The sequence below is a fragment of the Ranitomeya imitator genome, chromosome 1 (genome assembly GCF_032444005.1).
Source record: "Ranitomeya imitator isolate aRanImi1 chromosome 1, aRanImi1.pri, whole genome shotgun sequence".
Lineage (NCBI taxonomy): Eukaryota > Metazoa > Chordata > Amphibia > Anura > Dendrobatidae > Ranitomeya > Ranitomeya imitator.
Window position 1 is genome coordinate 902,250,336 of NC_091282.1, and position 20,141 is coordinate 902,270,476.

At 43.9% G+C, this 20,141-nt stretch overlaps 1 protein-coding gene across 8 annotated transcripts in view; it reads left to right on the forward strand.

The window, feature by feature from the left end:
* The first annotated feature begins 661 nt into the window (after nt 1-661).
* The window catches only part of PTPN13 (protein tyrosine phosphatase non-receptor type 13), a 376,092-nt gene continuing 356,612 nt past the window's right edge, over nt 662-20,141 (forward strand). For 5 of the 8 annotated variants that reach the window (XM_069743364.1, XM_069743366.1, XM_069743365.1 and 2 more), the window contains exon 1: nt 662-1,052. The gene's annotated coding sequence lies outside the window, so the exon portion shown is untranslated. The remainder of the gene's footprint in view (nt 1,053-20,141) is intronic. The other 3 variants (XM_069743372.1, XM_069743373.1, XM_069743371.1) reach the window with 2 other exon arrangements.

A 20,141-nucleotide genomic window follows, 5' to 3' on the forward strand; every position in this document is an offset into this window, starting at 1 on the left:
ACAGTATGGGTAGTTATGTGAGCAGGTAGTATAGAAAGTGAGGGGGTAAATATATGAGGAGACAGTATGGTGAACAGGGGGATGTGAGAGGAGACAGTATGAGGAGGGAGGGGAATAGTGTGAGGAGACAGTATGGGGGAGAAAAGTGAGTGGGCACAGAATAGAAACTGAGTAGTGGGGGCGTAGCATGGGGGACAGTGTAAGGTCACAGCCAGGAGGGGACAGTATACCAGGAAGGGGGAGTGTGATGATTGAGTACAGTATAAATTCTGGGCCCTATAGGGAGGACACAGTATGAGAGGACAGTGTGAAAAGGGGGCCGGTATGGAAAGGAGAGGTCAGTGTGAAGAGCTTGTACCATAAGGACTGTGTGGGGGTCATATTTTGTGCAGACAATATAGTGAGGGGCAATTTTTTATTCAGGAGCATTATAATGTATTCTTGCCCCGGGTGCCAGAAACCCTAGATACACCTCTGCAACCCCGGTATATGGAGAAATGAACATCTCTTCCCAATATTAGTAGCGAAGATGAAGACTATAACCGGCCTGCAGACATGATCCTCGGCACTAGGTGGCACCAGAGGGCCTCCGCCAGGCTCTGGAGGGGAGTGGAGCGCCGTGAGTCAGGCAGGGTGAGCCTGGCAGTGTGATTGGCAGCTTGTGCGTCCCTGTTACAATGGTTACAAGATCCAGCCCCACACGGGAGCGCACAGCAGAGCGGCAGCCTCACAACAAAGAGGGTCTGCAGCGGGACATGGCAAGCCCCCGGGACCAGCTGGAGTAGAAGCCCCCCGACGCCCCTGAAGGTGTGTGCCCCTGGGATGCGGTGCTGTGCCGGGCACAGTGACTCTGGAGGCCCCGGCAGTGTGTGCTCCTGGAGATGCTCCTGCTGCTGCCGCCTTTCTGGGGGTTTCCTTCTCTAGCTCCTGACTCTATAAAACTTCTGGAAAAGTAATCTGACACCGGGGGTCTGTGCCAGAGGAGGAAAGGGGGACGTTTGGATCCTGATGCATAGCCACTAAGGAGCCCCCCAGAGGAGAGCCCCCCAGAGGTAAAAGCACACGGCTGCATGCTGGAGCTGGGAGACACTTGTTGCTTGTTTCCTCCATGTTTAGTATTGGGGTATTATTCTGAGAGTCCTGCACCCACCATGTAAGCACAGGAGGGGCATGCACTGCGCATCCTCCCTGTGGCACTGAAGCTGTTAAATCTCTGGACACACGTTTAACCCCTTCAGTGCCACCCTGTCCAGGAGCTTGCAGGCATTTGTGGCCCAGCTCTGATCCTGGAGGGGTGGGCTGCTGCATCTCATGGTGATGGTTGGGATCTAGCAGCAGACCTGGAGATCTGAAGAGTTTCTGTGTTGGAGGCCTAGTTTGGGGCTGGCTGGATTCCTTCCCCCCATGATCACTTCCCGATAAGTTATGGTTTTGATGAGTGATGTGATTGTTTCACTGTTGGGACTGAGATCTCTTGTTTTCCTTGTGAGGGTCTCAGCAGCTCATGATGAGGTTTCCTCCCCCCAGACCAGGACACTTCATTAAAGCCATGTGAGAGCACAAGGAGGTTCTACTGCACCACAAATGATTCCTTACTTACAGGTTGTGATTGATTTGTTTTTTAATGTGTTATCGTTTACAAAATGCTACGTACTATGATGATGCTGGGTATAATTTACTAAAAAAGAATAACAAAATATAAAACGTTATTTATCTTCAATGCACTTTAATATGTGCATTCAATATTTGTGATGCCAGGGGGTGGATGTACTATTACTGCAGCCTGTGTAGTTGTACAGGAGCCCAAGCGGAAAGGGGGCTGTAGAGGAGCCCAAGAGGAAAGGGGGCTGTAGAGGAGCCCAAGCGGAAAGGGGGCTGTAGAGGAGCCCAAGCGGAAAGGGGGCTGTAGAGGAGCCCAAGCGGAAAGGGGGCTGTAGAGGAGCCCAAGCGGAAAGGGGGCTGTAGAGGAGCCCAAGCGGAAAGGGGGCTGTAGAGGAGCCCAAGCGGAAAGGGGGCTGTAGATTAGCCCAAGCGGAAAGGGGGCTGTAGAGGAGCCCAAGCGGAAAGGGGGCTGTAGAGGAGCCCAAGCGGAAAGGGGGCTGTAGATTAGCCCAAGCGGAAAGGGGGCTGTAGAGGAGCCCAAGCGGAAAGGGGGCTGTAGAGGAGCCCAAGCGGAAAGGGGGCTGTAGAGGAGCTCAAGAGGAAAGGGGGCTGTAGAGGAGCCCAAGCGGAAAGGGGGCTCTAGAGGAGCCCAAGCGGAAAGGGGGCTCTAGAGGAGCCCAAGAGGAAAGGGGGCTGTAGAGGAGCCCAAGCGGAAAGGGGCTCTAGAGGAGCCCAAGCGGAAAGGGGGCTCTAGAGGAGCCCAAGCGGAAAGGGGGCTCTAGAGGAGCCCAAGCGGAAAGGGGGCTGTAGAGGAGCCCAAGCGGAAAGGGGGCTGTAGAGGAGCCCAAGCGGAAAGGGGGCTGTAGAGGGGCCCAATCGGTAAGGCGGCCCACTTCTACCTCTGCAAAGCAGCTGTTACATAAAGGGCCGCATTATGTGCTACTGGACCATAAAGGGCCCAATTGCAGTTCTTAGGCCGGGGTCACCATGACTTATTGCATCCGATGCGAGATCATCAGATGCGATATGCTAATGACCCTCGGCTCCTGCTCGCAGCAGAGCAGGAGCCGAGTGTCATGCGTCTGTGCTCCGATTCTCCCGCACAGGGAGGATCGGAGCACAGCTGCGTAGGAGGCGGAGAAATGAATTTCTCCTTCTCCTCCATTGCTGGGGTCCGCTTATAGCGCACATCACTCGGATGATATCCGAGTGGTGTGCGCTGTCTCACTCGCACCCATAGGCTTATATGGGTGCGAGTGAGCTGAGAGTTTTCCTCGGTCCATGACAATCGCAGCAGGCTGCGAGTGTCTCGGACCGAGGAAAACGGCCGACAAAAAGTCGGCTGCTGGGAGCAGCACCATATGCTAACATTGGTCCGAGTGCAATGCGATTTTTTTTTTTTTTTTTTTTTTTATCGCATTGCACTCGGCCGTATTACGGTCTAGTGTGACCCCGGCCTTACAGTGGGACTCTCTTTGGACTGTGGCCCATGTGTCATACGTGAAAAGTTTGGCTCAGCAGTTACCATAGACCATTAACGATAGCTCCATGAAAGTGTAATTTTGTGATTAAAGTGCCTTTCCAAAATCTTTTTTTTTTTTAAATGTTTTCTGTCAGCAAGGAATGGCATAACTCCCTTCCCCCCCAAAATAAAAAACACAAAAAAGCAAAACATCAATTCCAAGGTTTGTGAGCGCTTACTTTGTTTCAGCGATCATGTGCCGTTCATCTCTGTGCCGACTGCAGCCAATTACCGTACTTTCCTCATCACTGTGTATGCCAATAGAAACTGATGCCAGGGCCCGCACATGATCACTGCAGCGAGGTAAACAGAAACCGGAGAGGGGCGCTGGAAAGGCGGGGAGGCGAATTAACTGGTGAGGGTTTTTTCTTTTTTTTTTTTTCCATTTTCTTATATCATTTCCTGATGTTAGAAAATAAATGAAATCCTGTATGTTGATATTGTGCATGTGAGTAAAGGTGCCTTTAAACACTTTGATAATGTGCCCTACATGACTAATATCACAATGTGCCTAAATTCTCAGCAGAAGACCATTCTCAACTAAAAATTTGGGTTTTAAGATCCACAAATCAATGTTTGTAAATGAACTCGATCATTGATAATGAAACTGCCCCTATATTATCATTTATCAGTAGACTTCGATACCTCGGAATCAACATAGATTCAATGTTGGAAGAGATTGGCGTGTACTCACTCCATGCTGTCTCTGTCTTGGTTACCCTGATATTACAATGCATTGATTCTCCTGTGATTGTGACTGGAGTTATATTCTGCTCAGGCCACGTTCACACTAGCAGTATTTGGTCAGTATTTTACCTCAGTATTTGTAAGCCAAAACCAGGAGTGGGTGATAAATACAGAAGTGGTGACGAGTTTCTATTATACTTTTCCTCTAAATGTTCCACTCCTGGTGTTGGCTTACAAATACTGAGGTAAAATACTGACCGAATCCTGAACGTGTGACGGTGGCCTTAGACCTGTGTCTGCAAGGATCAGAGTCAACTCACATGTCCAGTAATCATCCGTTGAAATGGATCCAGCAGCAATCCGTTGACAAAAAAACTGTGCAGACATAACTATTGTCTGGCTGAAAAATGAAATATTTTGACCGGATGCATTTTTTTTTTTTACATTTAAGTCTATGAAAAATGGATCAGTCAATTAGCTATACCATTTTCTCCCTTTTGAATAGGATCCATTTTTTGCTTCCTGGATCAGTTTCAAATAGATGATTAAACTCTTTTTTTTGGACTTTCTTAAAAAAAATAAAATAAATAACTTCAGCTAAATGTTTGTTTTAACATTGAAGTCTATGGACATTGGATCTGTTAATTAGGCTCCTGTTATCTTCTATTTGCAACTGATCCAGTAAGCAAAAAAACTGATCCTTTTCAAATGGGAGAAGAACGAATCGCTATTTGACACATCCATTTTCCATAGACTTCAATGTTAAAAAATGGATCCAGTTGAAAACAAGTGTTTAAAGTTTTGGAAATCCTTTTGAATCCAAATCCGGCTTTAAACTTCTCCACAACAGTATCACGGACCTGACTGTTGTGTTCCTTGGTCTTCATGATGCTCTCTGTGCTTCAAACAGAACCCTGAGACTATCGCAGAGCAGGTGCATTTATACGGAGACTTGATTACACACAGGTGGATTATATTTATCATCATTAGGCATTTAGGACAACATTGGATCATTCAGAGATCCACAATGAACTTCTGGAGTGAGTTTGCTGCACTGACAGTAAAGGGGCCGAATAATATTGCACGCCCCACTTTTCAGTTTTTGAATTTCCACCAAAATGTAAAATAACCAATACATTTTGTTCAACTTCACAATTGTGTTCAACTTGTTGATTCTTCACCAAAAATTTACATTTGGTATCTTTGTGTGAAGCATGATATGTGGGAAAAGGTTGAAAAGTTCCAGGGAGCCGAATACTTTTGCAAGCGTATAAACGCTATGTTCAGGGAAATAAGATTAGTGACGTTCTTTAACAATCGTGAACATTGGAGAGAACCTGGTGTAAAGGCTATTAAAGCTGGCCATAGACTTGTGATTTTACTCTTCTGAAATGACAGACTTGGACCTTCTGTTGGCATTGTCAGTCCATTTTGCCAGTGGCACATAATATATTTTTGGTCACTGCTCGGGTGTAGGCAGTCGTATGTGAGAAATCTGTCATGTTGAACACTAATGCTACTCCTATCCTAATATGTAGTAGGTGTAAGCAATAAATAATATTAGCAAAGACCTCCAATTAGAGGTGTAGTATAGTTCTTTTGATTAGCTATGTCACTTAGGGTACCTTCACACTGATCAACTTTCCAACGATCACGACCAGCGATACGACCTGGCAGTGATCGTTGGAAAGTCCTTGTGTGGTCGCTGGGGAGCTGTCACACAGACAGCTCTCCAGCGACCAACGATGCCGAAGTCCCCGGGTAACCAGGGTAAACATCGGGTTACTAAGCGCAGGGCCGCGCTTAGTAACCCGATGTTTACCCTGGTTACCATTGTAAAAGTAAAGAAAACAAAACACTACATACTTACATTCCGGTGTCTATCACGTCCCTCGCCGTCAGCTTCCCGAACTGACTGTGAGCGCCGGCCGGCCATAAAGCAGAGCACAGCGGTGACGTCACCGCTGTGCTTTACGGCCGGCGCTCACAGTCAGTGCGGGAAGCTGACGCCGGGGGACGTGACAGACACCGGAATGTAAGTATGTAGTGTTCTTTTTTTTTTTTTACATTTACAATGGTAACCAGGGTAAACATCGGGTTACTAAGTGGCCCTGCGCTTAGTAACCCGATGTTTACCCTGGTTACCCGGGGACTCATCGCTGGATCGGCGTCACACACGCCGATCCAGAGATGACAGCGAGTGACCTGACGACAAAATAAAGTTCTGGCCTTCTAGCTCCGACCAGCGATGTCACAGCAGGATCCTGATCGCTGCTGCGTGTCAAACACAACAAGATCGCTATCCAGGACGCTGCAACATCACGGATCACTATCATTATCGTTCAAAAGTTGCTCAGTGTGACGGTACCTTTACCCCATGTGCAGGGCATTTGCAGTTACTTGGGTATCTTTGCTTAGAACTACTCATTTAGTGACAATTGTTTGTGGTCTTAACCATGTATACCAAAAGCTACTGCAATTCCCTGCACATGGGGTAAGCAACATAGCGAATCAGAAGAACTATACTACATTGCTAATTGGGATATGGTCTTGGAGATGGGAATGCCTCTTTGTTAGGAATGAAGAAGTCATAATCTCCCCTTAAGGCTGTGTGCACACGTTGCGGTTTTTTCGCGGTTTTTCCCGATAAAAACGCTATAAAATCGCAAAAAAACGCATACAATAAGCATCCCATCATTTAGAATGAATTCTGCATGTTTTGTGCACATGATGCGTTTTTTTCCGTGAAAAAAATGCATCGCGGTAAAAACCGCAGCATGTTTATTAATTTTCCGGTTTTTTTTTTTTGCGGATTTCCCACTCCAAAATGCATTGGGAAGTGTCCGGAAAAAAACGCGGCAAAAACGCATCAAAACCATGGCAAAATCGCGGCAAAAACGCATGCGGTTTTCTTGCGGATTTCTTGCAGAAAATGTCCGGAATTTTCTGCGAGAAATCCTGAACGTGTGCACATAGCCTAAATGTTCATGATGACTGTAGATACAATGTAGATATCGTCATGGAGACAGCCTTGGCCTTTTTATTTCAATGCTAATTAGGTGTGAGCTGCCATGTTTCTGCTCCTGACAAAGGAAGCAGATCTTGGCTATAGAATGAAGTTTCTAGTCTTTGCTCTGGATAATGGGTGTTTTAAGGAAATTACAGTTTGTTATAGCACTTGTTCCATTGTTTGCTGTGGTAGGGCCCATATAGGCCAAATGACACTTACATTTGGGGCTTTGTAATCTCCTTAAGGTACCGTCACATTTAGCGACGCTGCAGCGATCTAGACAACGATCCCGATCGCTGCAGCGTCGCTGTGTGGTCGCTGGAGAGCTGTCACACAGACAGCTCTCCAGCGATCAACTATGCGAAGTCCCCTGGTAACCAGGGTAAACATCGTGTTATTAAGCGCAGGGCCGCGCTTAGTAACTTGATGTTTACCCTGGTTACCAGCGTAAACGTAAAAAACAAACAAACACTACATACTTACATTCCGGTGTCTGTCCCCCGGCGCTCTGCTTCTCTGCACTGACTGTGAGTGCCAGCCGGAAAGCACAGCGGTGACGTCACTGCTGTGCTCTGCTTTCCGGCCGGCCGGCGCTCACAGTGCAGAGAAGCACAGCGCCGGGGGACAGACACCGGAATGTAAGTATGTAGTGTTTTTTTTTTTTTTTACGTTTACGCTGGTAACCAGGGTAAACATCGGGTTACTAAGCGCTGCCCTGCGCTTAGTAACCCGATGTTTACCCTGGTTACCAGTGAAGACAATGCTGAATCGTCGTCACACACGCCGATTCAGCGATGTCTGCGGGAGTCCAGCGACGAAATAAAGTTCTGGACTTTCTGCTCCGACCAACGATGGCACAGCAGGATCCTGATCGCTGCTGCCTGTCAAACTCAATGATATCGCTATCCAGGACGCTGCAACGTCACGAATCGCTAGCGATATCGTTCAGTGTGAAGGTACCTTTAGAGCTGTTTTGCTTAATGATACTTTTTTTTTCTCCTAGTGTTAGCAGTGACCTCCCATACCTATTTGCAGTCACTGTCTCTCAGATAGGAGAGGTGTTCTGTGTACAAGGTTTCTGTTCATTGTGAATCCCCAGAGGATGACAATTGCCATGTTGTTAGCACTTCTCTTTTTATTGCCTTATATACCACTAGAGAAGCCCCTTTCTGTACACCTTTATGTGGTTTCTAGGCATATTCTGCCTATGAGAAGTACAGTTTTACGCTGTTTTTTTTAAGTCCTCATTCAGATGTCTTTAAAATCAGGCACTTTTCTATCCACGTTTTTCACTGATAAAACACGTACCAATTATAGTCTATGGAGCTTTTTACATGTACGTGTTTTTTGCCAGCGGGGTGGTCCGCAATTAAAACCCCTCTGCGACATGTCTGTTTTTGATCTGAGCCATAGATCATAATTGCCCATACAAGACAATGGCTTTCATGTGGTGTCCGTGACTAAAATGTTAGGAAGACCTTTGTCGTATTGAACAACTGCTCCAAAATACACTTTTCCGGATAAATAATTGAGTTAATTCTCCGTGTCAACTGTTTCAAGTGTGCTATAAAAATCCATTTCTTACACAGGCCTATTACATGAACTTACTAATCTGACTCTTCTCAGTTCTCCCTTTCTATATTTTTGCTCAGAACCTGGTTCCTTCTGTTCTAATTTCCACACGCTCCATGCAAGTTTGGAGTTGCATTTCTGCAATCGGAGTTGAAGATTTGGTGTAGATTTATGGTGTTGTCAGTGCTGAAAACTACTGGCAGATACCTGTCCATCATGTAATACCATCAGAGAGTAGTCTGACTCCAAATGTATTCTGCATCAGAACAACCACCCCAATATCAAGTCAATATCCAATAACCATGAGTCCTGGAAGTGATGATATTGCCCCACAGAGCTCTGATCTCAACATTGAGCCTATCTAGGATTACATGATGAGACGAAGGGATTTCAAAGCTAACATCCATAGATCTGTGGTTGGTTCTCCATGATGTTTTGAAATGATCTCTTTGCCGAATTACTTCTAAAACTGTGTGCAAGTGTACCGAGAAGTATTGATACTGATCTGAACAGAATGAGTGGTTTAGATTTATTTTTTGTTTATTCACTTTTTATTTTTTTAATTGATCTACTCTTCAGCATTGTTTTTTTTTGTACTCCTGACGAAACCTTTTGCACATTACCGTATGTATGTAATATGTTTCTGCTCGCATAATTTGCTGCTACAATTACCTCCTTAGAATTCTAATACATTCTTCTCCAGGCAAGCACTGCACATTAATTGTAGGACACACTTGTTAATATATTAACTTTTTGCTTCATAGTTTGCTGCTGGTTAACCTCTGGTCTAGGTTCTTTTGTACAGTGGCACGACTTAATCGGATTAACATTTTACCAATGGACTGGAATGCAATGCCTTTGTGCTACGGAATGTGGACTGTGGCTGCAGTTTACTTCCTAAATGAATGAAAATTGAGTGTTATTTATAAGGGAAAAAAAAAAAATCTTTTTTACTCTGACCTATCAAGGAGCAAATCTAATTATATGCAGAAAATGACCCTTGCTTCTAAATGTACCTATTGTTCATATATTGTTTTTCAGTCTTATAATGTAGCGGCTTGACCTTCCCGTCATCCAATCGTGATAACCGTTTTTGTCATTTTACAACTAAGGCTGGCCATACACGTGATGGCAGTGGCTGAACGATGAATCGGCCAATTGTTTGGTGGACGGCCATCTTAGTCGACACTTCCGGACACATCACTTTTGTGTTCGCTATGAGTAAACCCCCTGTAAAACATCGGCTGGTGGCTTATCTCAGGAAGAACAATGCAATTGCATTCCGAAATCAGACGAGCGATCAATATCTCTTTTTTTCTCTCTTATAATTTTGCTAAAGGGGAAGCGGAAACTGCTATGGTCACGGTCCCAAATTTTAAAAAGTGTCCCTTTTTATAAAACAAACAAACCTACAGTTTCATAATTTTTTGCATACTTTTCTAACCCCTGCCGAAATTAAAGGTACCTTCACACTGGCCAACTTAACAACGATATCGCTAGCGATCCGTGACGTTGCAGCGTCCTGGCTAGCGATATCGTTCAGTTTGGCAGGCAGCAGCGATCTGGATCCTGCTGTGACATCGTTGGTCGGAGCAGAAAGTCCAGCACTTTATTTCGTCGCTGGACCTCCCGCAGACATCGCTGAATCGGCGTGTGTGACGCCGCTTCAGCGATGTCTTCACTGGTAACCAGGGTAAACATCGGGTTACTAAGCGCAGAGCCGCGCTTAGTAACCCGATGTTTACCCTGGTTACCAGCGTAAACGTAAAAAAAAAACACTACATACTTACATTCCGGTGTCTGTCCTCTGGCGCTCTGCTTCTCTGCACTGTCAGCGCCGGCCGGCCGTAAAGCCGAGCACAGCGGTGACGTCACCGCTGTGCTTTCCGGCTGGTGCTCAGTCAGTGCAGAGAAGCACAGCGCCGGGGGACAGACACCGGAATGTAAGTATGTAGTGTTTGTTTTTTTTACGTTTACGCTGGTAACCAGGGTAAACATCGGGTTACTAAGCGCGGCCCTGCGCTTAGTAATCCGATGTTTACCCTGGTTACCAGGGGACTTCGCATAGTTGGTCGCTGGAGAGCTGTCTGTGTGACAGCTCTCCAGCGACCACACAGCGACGCTGCAGCGATCGGGATCGTTGTCTAGATCGCTGCAGCGTCGCTAAATGTGTACCTTAAGGATAGTGCCACGGTTAGCATTAGGATTAGGGCTATGATAACCTACAAACAAAACACAGATTTGTTTTCACTTTTAATTTTTTTATTATGTTTAGCTTTTTATGAATTTTAGTTTAATTTCAGCAAAAAAAAAAAACAAACAAAAAGAAACTAACTAGAGGGTCAAAGAAAAAATATAATTACATCATTATTTAAAAAAAAAAAATACAATACATGTACTTTGTACACTAAGGTGTTCAATATTGGAAGGAATTCAGGGAGTGCTATCAGCTACAGTGGGGGACAAATCTTGCATTGTCACGGGTGCTGGTAACCCTCATTTTACCACTGGTACAAACTCAAGCAAACTGGTGAAGGCACAAAAATTCCTGCAACTTCGTTCATGGATAACATTAGCTTTTCTGTTTGTCTTCACCGGCCAACGTTTTAGCAGGCGGTTTGCTCATAGACAGGGCCAAATTCCTCATTGGAGATTTTTTTAAACATATTTTTCACGTTATACATGACCATGTTCTTACAAAACTAGACTTCACATTCAATAGATTAGGCTTGCAGTTTGTTTTTGCTTTGTAGACTTAGATTTTTTTTTTTTCAATAGAAGAGGAACTGTTGGCTTTCCTTACATGTCTGGTGTAGTAAATAAAACCAGACAATTTTTTTTTAGAATTTTTTTTTTTTTTTATTATACTCTCTGTTCTTCTTCTTGGAAATGTGTGATCCCATTCCCCTCATTAGTAGTAACCTTCCAAGGTTAGCATTAATATAATCCTTGTCGGACTCTGTAATGACAGGTGGGATGGAAATGCTCTAAGTCATTTCACGCCAGGAGGTATAACAGAGGTACAGGACTTCTCAGATTTTAAACCGGAAATACTTCAGAATTGTAACTTGCTAAAATTACAAAAGACATTGAAAAGCAAATGCTGTAAACATTTCTAAAGTTATCGTCCATGTTTACACACCTTCAGTTCTCTTCAGCCCTCTTGATAAATCTTGTCTGTGTAATTTTATATCTGGATGTAAAATCTTATTTGCTATCTTCTATTGTTTTAGGGCAAATTATCGTTTACAACAGGGGTGTCAAACTGCATTCCTTGAGGGCTGCAAACAGGTCATGTTTTCAGGATTTCCTTGTACTGCACAGGTGATAATTTAATCACCTACACAAATAATGAGTTGGTGATTAAATTATCACCTGTGCAGTACAAGGAAATCCTGAAAACATGACCTGTTTGCAGCACTTGAGGAATTCAGTTTGACACCCCTGGTTTACAACATTACCTCAGTCATTCAATATCGGGGGGAAAAAAAGCAAAAAAACCTGACACAATGCCATCATATGCTGGTGTACATGGACACTGAATTTACATGTATTGGGTAATGGCGGCTTCTGTGAGTGTTTTAACCATTTTTCACATTGTCTTAGAACTAAGGAAGTTTGTGGCTATGCTTCATAAAAGAAGCCTTTTAGAACAGTTCCTCCCTGCCTAAAAGTGTATTTCCCACAAGAGACTTTTCTAAAATATCAACTGGACATAGACGTTTCTAATTCCCTTGAATTATGTTACTGAATCGGTATTTTAAAGCGAACCTGTCACCAGGTAAGAGACTTGGCCACCACCTTTCAGGGCTAATATACAGCATTCTATAGAATACAGAATGCTGTATAATATAGCACGGCAGGACTCGGAAGGGAAGGGCGCCATTTGACTTTTGGAGCGCAAAATTGTCTGGAATCATTAATGGACGCCATGTCATGTTTGGAGAGCCCTTGAGGTGCCTACACTGTAGCACCCCCCCCCCCCCAAGTGACCCCATTTTGGAAACTATGCCCCTCAAGGAATGGAAACAGAAACACATGGGCTACTTGCACAGTGAACAAGTCTGTATGATCATGTTCACACACCACCAAGAAACCTGAAGACACAAAAGAGAATAGTAAAACCAAAAACACACAGTTTGAAAAAATGTTGCAGTTATCCGCAAGTGCTAGTAAAAGATGTAAAAAACAGGGTATTTGGTTGATACGTTTTTTGCAAAGAATGTATACTAAGCTGCTCTACCAAACTTCACGGTATACCCTTATCAGAGCAGTCCTAACTAATGTATGCAATCCCTATCTGATGTATTTAAAAACCTGATCATCTGTATATTACCTGTGTGAACAGGGTTCAGAGAGGAAAAATCCATGTGTGCATACAGGGTAGAACAGCTTTTGTGCAGATAGCCCAAGAGGAGTGGTGGAACTCCCCAGTCTTGTAGACACAAGAGAACAATTATGGAAACAGAAACACATGGGCTACTTGCACAGTGAACAAGTCTGTATGATCATGTTCACACACCACCAAGAAACCTGAAGACACAAAAGACAATAGTAAAACCAAAAACACACAGTTTGAAAAAATGTTGCAGTTATCCGCAAGTGCTAGTAAAAGATGTAAAAAACAGGGTATTTGGTTGATACGTTTTGTGTCTTCAGGTTTCTTGGTGGTGTGTGAACATGATCATACAGACTTGTTCACTGTGCAAGTAGCCCATGTGTTTGTTTCCATAATTGTTCTCTTGTGTCTACAAGACTGGGGAGTTCCACCACTCCTCTTGGGCTATCTGCACAAAAGCTGTTCTACCCTGTATGCACACATGGATTTTTCCTCTCTGAACCCTGTTCACACAGGTTATATACAGATGATCAGGTTTTTAAATACATCAGATAGGGATTGCATACATTAGTTAGGACTGCTCTGATAAGGGTATACCGTGAAGTTTGGTAGAGCAGCTTAGTATACATTTTTTGCAAAAAACGTATCAACCAAATACCCTGTTTTTTACATCTTTTACTAGCACTTGCGGATAACTGCAACATTTTTTCAAACTGTGTGTTTTTGGTTTTACTATTCTCTTTTGTGCCCTCAAGGAATGTATTTAGATGTATGATGAGCACATTGAACCTCCAAGTGCTCCACAGAAGTTTATAACGTAGAGCCGTGAAAATGAAAAATCACATTTTTCCCATAGAAATGTTTATAGCCCCAATTTATATTATTTTCACAAGGGCAACAGGAGAAAATAGAATCCAAAATGTGTTGTGCAATTTCTCCTGAGTACACCGATCCCTTATATGTGGTCATAAACTACTTTTGTGGCACAGTTCAAAGCTCAGAAGGGAAGTAGCGCCATATTGGAGTTTAGATTTTTCCTGAAATGGTTTGCGGGTGCCATGTCACATTGGCAGAGCCCCTGAGGTGCAGGAACAGCAGAAGCCCCCCCCCCACTTCATAAGTTACCTCATTTTACACACAACACCCCCCCACTTCCCACCAATTAATTCATCTAGGGGTGCAGTGATCGTGTTAACACCATATGTTCCTCAAAGGATTTTATACCATTGGGCGGTGAAGGAAGATTAATTACATTTTTACCACTAAAATGTTTTTAGTCCCAAGATTTTAATTTTTCTAAGGGCTAATAGGAAAAAAAATAGATCTCCGTTGTGCAATTTCTCCTGAGTGCACCAATACCCTGCATGTTATTGGGAAGTACTTTTCAGGCGCAGTGCAAAGCTCGGAAGGGAAGGAGCTGCATAGACCAAGTGCAGTCCATGCCGCTCTATTTGGAAGAAAAAATCGTATTGAGATTAATTTAGAAAAAATGAATATTTTTTAATTGCGTCTTTGTACTGAAAGTGATATTTGTGGTAAGATGAGGGAAATGAAAGAAGCAAACTTCCTCCTGAAGATAATGACACAAACTTATCATAAGCTATTAGTGGATCTGTTCAGTAGCTGAGTCCTGCATTGCCTCATTGCCGGCCTTAGTAGTCTCTAAAAAAAGAGCTACGGTATATAGAAGGTTTGATCATATAAAGGTATGGGCCTAAGTATTAGGAAATACTTCAGTATGTCAGAAAATAAATTGACATAACTTTTGGGTTTTGTTGACAACTCCTGTTAAATTTGAAGGAATTTTAGTCTGATGAAATGCTAGGGAGCCTATGGTGTTCATTTCTTAATGGGCTGACACACTAGAGACAGTAGTCTTTGTTCTGGAAAAGAACATTAGAACATTTCCTGTAAGAACCGTTATATAAGAGCTATCTTATCACACAAAAACAAATAAAAGACTATAAAGCCCCCGTCACACACAGCGAGATCGCTAGCGAGATCGCTGCTGAGTCACAAGTTTTGTGACGCAACAGCGATCTCAGTAGCGATCTCGCTATGTGTGACACGTAGCAGCGATCAGGCCCCTGCTGTGAGATCGCTGGTCGTGTCGGAATGGCCTGGGCCATTTTTTGATCGTTGAGGTCCCGCTGGGTAGCACACATCGCTGTGTTTGACACCTTACCAATGACCTCGCTGACAGGACGTTCCATTGAATCATCATGAAATAGCATCGTTCTACAGGTCGCTACAGGTCGCTACAGTTCGCCGCATCGCTGCTGCGTCGTTGGGGAGATCGCACTGTGTGACATCTCACCAGCGACCACATAGCGACGCTTGAGCGATCCCTGACAGGTCGTATCGTTGTCGGAATCGCTCAAGCGTCGCTATGTGTGACGGGGCCTTAACACATGAACTTAAAGGGTTTATCCAGGACTAGTTATTAGTTTTTACTGTGAGCATAAAAACTAACAAGCAGTAGTTGCTAACTACCTGCCTCTTCTATCCGGCGCCGGCTCAGGGTGGTCATTGACTGGTCCTAACAGCAGTTCAGCTGCTCCATGTCAACAAAGCAGCTCTTCTTCTTCCGGGCTGCTCTGTCAATGGGTGCGACTGGCGCAGGCGCCATCTTGCTAGAAAGGGTATGTGTCCACGTTCAGGATTGCATCAGGATTTGGTCAGGATTTTATGCAGGTAAAATCCTGACCAAATCTGCACCTGAGGTCACTGGCAGGTCACCTGCACAGTCCTTGCGTTGTTTCTACAATGTAAGGACATGCTGTGTTCTTAAAAGACGCGCCGCATGTGCGTTTTCGCGGGTCTGCCGCATGCGTCTTTTACTGCATAGTGGTGACGGGATTTCATGAAATCCCCTCCACTATGCTGTAACATCTGGACGCTGCTGTAACATCTGGACACTGCGTTTTTGACGCTGCAGCTCAACGCAGCATCAAAAACGCAGCGTTTCTTGAACGTGGAAACCTAGCCAAAGAAGGAAAAAAAATTGTCTCCATTAAGATGGTGCCGGCGCAGTAGCATCTGTCGGCGATTTGATAGATGCACCTGCCCAGTAGCAGCTATCGAATTGCCGACAGCTGCTATTCTCAAACTGATTTTTTTTTTTTTTTTAATTATGGATATCATCAAAGAAAAGAATGAAATACACATTATAGATGCGATCATGCATCTGTAGAAAAAGGTGATTTTTCTTTTCAATATACGGTATATATAATATTCATTATCTAAAGTGGGGGCCAGGTCAGTGAGGGATCAGTGACCTGACAGAACCCCACTCTAGTAAACGTATTCAGAACACCACATGAAGACCCCCCCCCCCACTGACCGCCCCGGGGCACGAGTATATCATTAAAGGGAACCTGTCACACCCCCCCCCCCCCCCAGGCGTTTTTAACTAAAAGAGCCACCTTGTGCAGCGCTAATGCTGCATTCTGTCAAGGTGGCTCTTTTATTTGTGGTCCCTTCAAATGCTGAAATTTTCGTTTTTATAATTTGCCCCTCATACCTGTATTCTGTCCAGGGGGCACGTATTTTCCCCTGGACACAGACGCCTCCCAACCATCCCTCAACCTCTCCGTGCTCCGGGCGCCGCCTCCTCTGCAGTCATTAACATCCCCGGCGCCAGCTCCGGGCGCCGCCTCCTCTGCAGTCATTTTTTTTTTTTTTTTGGGCATGTGCAGTTTGCACTGCCCTTCGACTCCCAGCACATGATGGGAACTTACAGCGCAGGCGCTGGGGACGTTGATGACTGCAGAGGAGGCGGCGCACGAAGGGGTTGAGGGATGGCTGGGAGGTGTTTGTGTCTGGGGGGGAAAAGACGTGCCCCCCCCTGACAGGCTACAGGTATGAGGGGCAAATTATAAAAACAAATATTTCAGTGTTAGAAGGGACCCCAAGAGCCACATTGACAGAATGCAGCATTAGTGCTGCACAAGGTGGCTCTTTTAGTTAAAGGCGCCAGGGGGTGACAGGTTCCCTTTAACTCAAAACTGAAAATAAAGATTAAACAACAACCACAAGATGGATTTCATCAACCAGGGTATTATTGTAATCAGTATAACAGCGCTGACCTGACACTGTCTGTAGGTTACTGTGCACAATCCTGCTGACAGGTTCCTTTTAAGGAGCAAAACCAAGACTTTGCTCTGTTCCAAGCATTACTTTTAGAAAGCAAATGCTTTCAAGTGGCCAAATATTATTTATCCATTTATCAGACATCCCTGCCTTTGATGGCACTGGAATGCTTTTCATAGTCGGTCTACACGTGCCCTGGTCAAGGGGGTTCCTGGCATATGAAAACCAATGCTACAAATTACTTAAACCCAATGGTTCAAATTGTACTTTGAATTGAAATAAACTTTTGTTTCAGTCACACTTTGGGGGGTTACCCTTAATTTCTTTTGGCTACTTCAATTAGTTAGTTCCACGTATACAAACTGAAATAAGCAAAATAAAAGAATTCCTGGCTGCAAACAATTTTACAAGTAATGATTTTCTGTGTCAAAGCCATCCACAGAGGACAAAATACGGTAGGTCATAAGGCAGTAAAGAATGCAGTGCTACTAAATGAGTGTTCTGATGATTGTGTTTCATCAGGACAGTTTTTGGCTATTTGCCTCCTGACTCGGAGTCAGCTAGTAATATTATTAATGCAAGCTATCATTTGTAAATATTAATAATAAAGGAATATTTTCCAGCACAAAACTCCCACCCTGGAGGACCTTTCCTGTCCATGTGTTATACGGTGTGACAATGCTGGGGGATAAATGGTCACATGCCGCTTCTTCTGGTTATAGTGTGGTAAGCCGTGAAGGATTAGATAAGGGGGCCATTAGTTGGTAGGTGAGCTAGCCTCTTTTTAAAATCGAAAGAATCACCCAACTGGTTTGTACATAAATTCTGCTACACTTGTTACTTTTGAGTCAGAAATTAACAGATCTGGCTGTCATGTTTAATATTTTGTTGTCTTTTGGATCTGTAAATTAACTTTAAATGTAAAAAGCCTTAGGCGTTATCTGGACTCTGATTTTTTTTTTTTTTTTTTATATTATTGGGCTTAAAAGTTACTGGCCATTAGTTGCCGACTACACCCTCATTCTGCAGAACTCTCTCCTGGCTTAGACGGTGACTCTTCTGCTTTTGATCTCACATCAACATAGCAGCTCTTCCTCTTCTACTCTGCTAAATTGACAGACTCTTGCTGCCGATGTCATGCTGATTGACGGCAAACTCCCTGTAGGTAGGCAGCGTATAGTCGGTTGTCAATCAGCATGACATCAGAAGAGATGCCCTGTGACAGAGCAGAGTGGAAGAGAACAACTTGCTGTGTCGACGTGCCATCACCAGAAGAAGAATCTCCAGCAGGAGCTGTCCGTAATTGCTCTGAACCAGAACAGATTGATGCAGCAGAAAAGACAAGTAGATGGCAACTACATGTCTGGAAGCTTTTAGCCCAATAGGAAAAATAAATCTGGATATCCCCTGTCAAGGTTTCATGTATTTTTTTTTTTTAATGCTTGTTTTTTTTTCTATAAAGCATAATGACAAACTGACCTAAATTTACTGCGGGTGAAAATCATATCTACGGCATTGCCAATTTTTTGAGTAAATAATATTTCTAAAGATTCTATTGGCATGAAATTTTCGCCAGATGTCGGTAACAACCCATCCAATCCACACAAGCAATGAACTCAAACCATAGATGTCCATAAATTATGTGTAATAATGAGAAATGACAGAGAAAAGGTATTGTATACATGAAGAGCGAAAGGAGCAAAAAGCCATGTATAGCTATACCAGCTTAAATCTATCAGTAATTCTAAAGCAATCCTTCCATTTAGGGAAAATTTATATCAGCTGGTTCAACTGATGGCCCTTGAAAGGGTGTTTTATTGCCAAGGTGCCATAGAAGAAACCTCTCATAACGGGTAAAGCCCGTGAGCTTCCTCAAGAACTTTGCAACCTTATTGTTGCAAAGCATCCAGGTGGCATTGGCTGCAGAAGAATTTCTAAACCAATAGGTACTGTTAGGACCATAATCTGGAAGTGGAAAGAACATAATTTCACCATAAACCAGCCACGACCAGGTGCTCCCTGCAAGATTTCAGACAGAGAAGTGAAAAGAATTCTCAGAATAGTTGTCCAAGAGCCAAGGACCACGTGTGGAGAGCTACAGAAAGACATGGAATCATCAGGTACAATTGTTTCAAAAAAAAAACTTTTTTGTCTTGTATGCATGCTCCCCATTCAATACTTCATTGATGAATAAAAATCATGTTCAAGCACATTTACAGTTTTCCCAACAACATTTAGACAAACCAGTGAAATACTAGGAGAATATAGTCTGGTCAGATAAGACCAAAATGTAACTTTTTGCAGTCCATAATACACATCATATTTGGAGGCCAAAAGGCACTGCATATCACCCCAAAAACACCATACCAACAAGTTTGTAGGTGGGAACATCATTACGTGGGCTGTTTTTAAGCATGCGGCACTGAAAAATGTCATACTTAAAGGAAGGAAGAATGGACAAATATATTATTGATAAAAATCTGTTGCCATCTACCAGGATGATGAAGATGAAGCGAGGGTAGACATTTCAGCAAGACAATGATCCCAAACATACAGGCAAGGAATCTCCTAGGGTATGTGTCCACGTTCAGGATTGCATCAGGATTTGGTCAGGATTTTATGTCAGTATTTGTAAGCCAAAACCAGGAGTGGGTGATAAATACAGAAGTGGTGCATATGTTTCTATTATACTTTTCCTCTAATTGTTCCACTCCTGGTTTTGGCTTACAAATACTGACATAAAATCCTGACCAAATCCTGATGCAATCCTGAACGTGGACACATACCCTTAGGCTACGTTCACATTTGCGCTGTTGGGCGCAGCGTCGGCAACGGATACCAACGCATGCGTCATGCGCCCCTATCTTTAACATGGGGGGCTCATGGACATGCGCCGGTATGCGTTGTAATGCGTTTTACGACGCATGCGTCATATTGACGCACAAGACAAGGCGCAGACAACGCTACTTGTAGCGTTTTCCCTGCGGCGAATTTCCTGATCTTTACGATCTTATGACAACACATGTGTCACAAAACGCTGCGTTGTGTATATGCGTTGTTGGTTGCGTCGCCGACGCTGCGCCCAACAACGCAAATGTGAACGTAGCCTTAATTGGCTTCAGAGAAAAGAAAAAGCTGCAAGGATGGCTCAGCCAATCACTGGACCTAAATCCAATAGAAAATTTATGGAAGGAACTGAAGCTCAGAGTTCATAGAAGGAGCCCACTGAACCATCAGGATTTGAAGTGTGTTTGTGTGGAAGAATGGGCCAAAATCGCACCTGAGCAATGCATGCGACTAGTTTCTCCATATAGGTG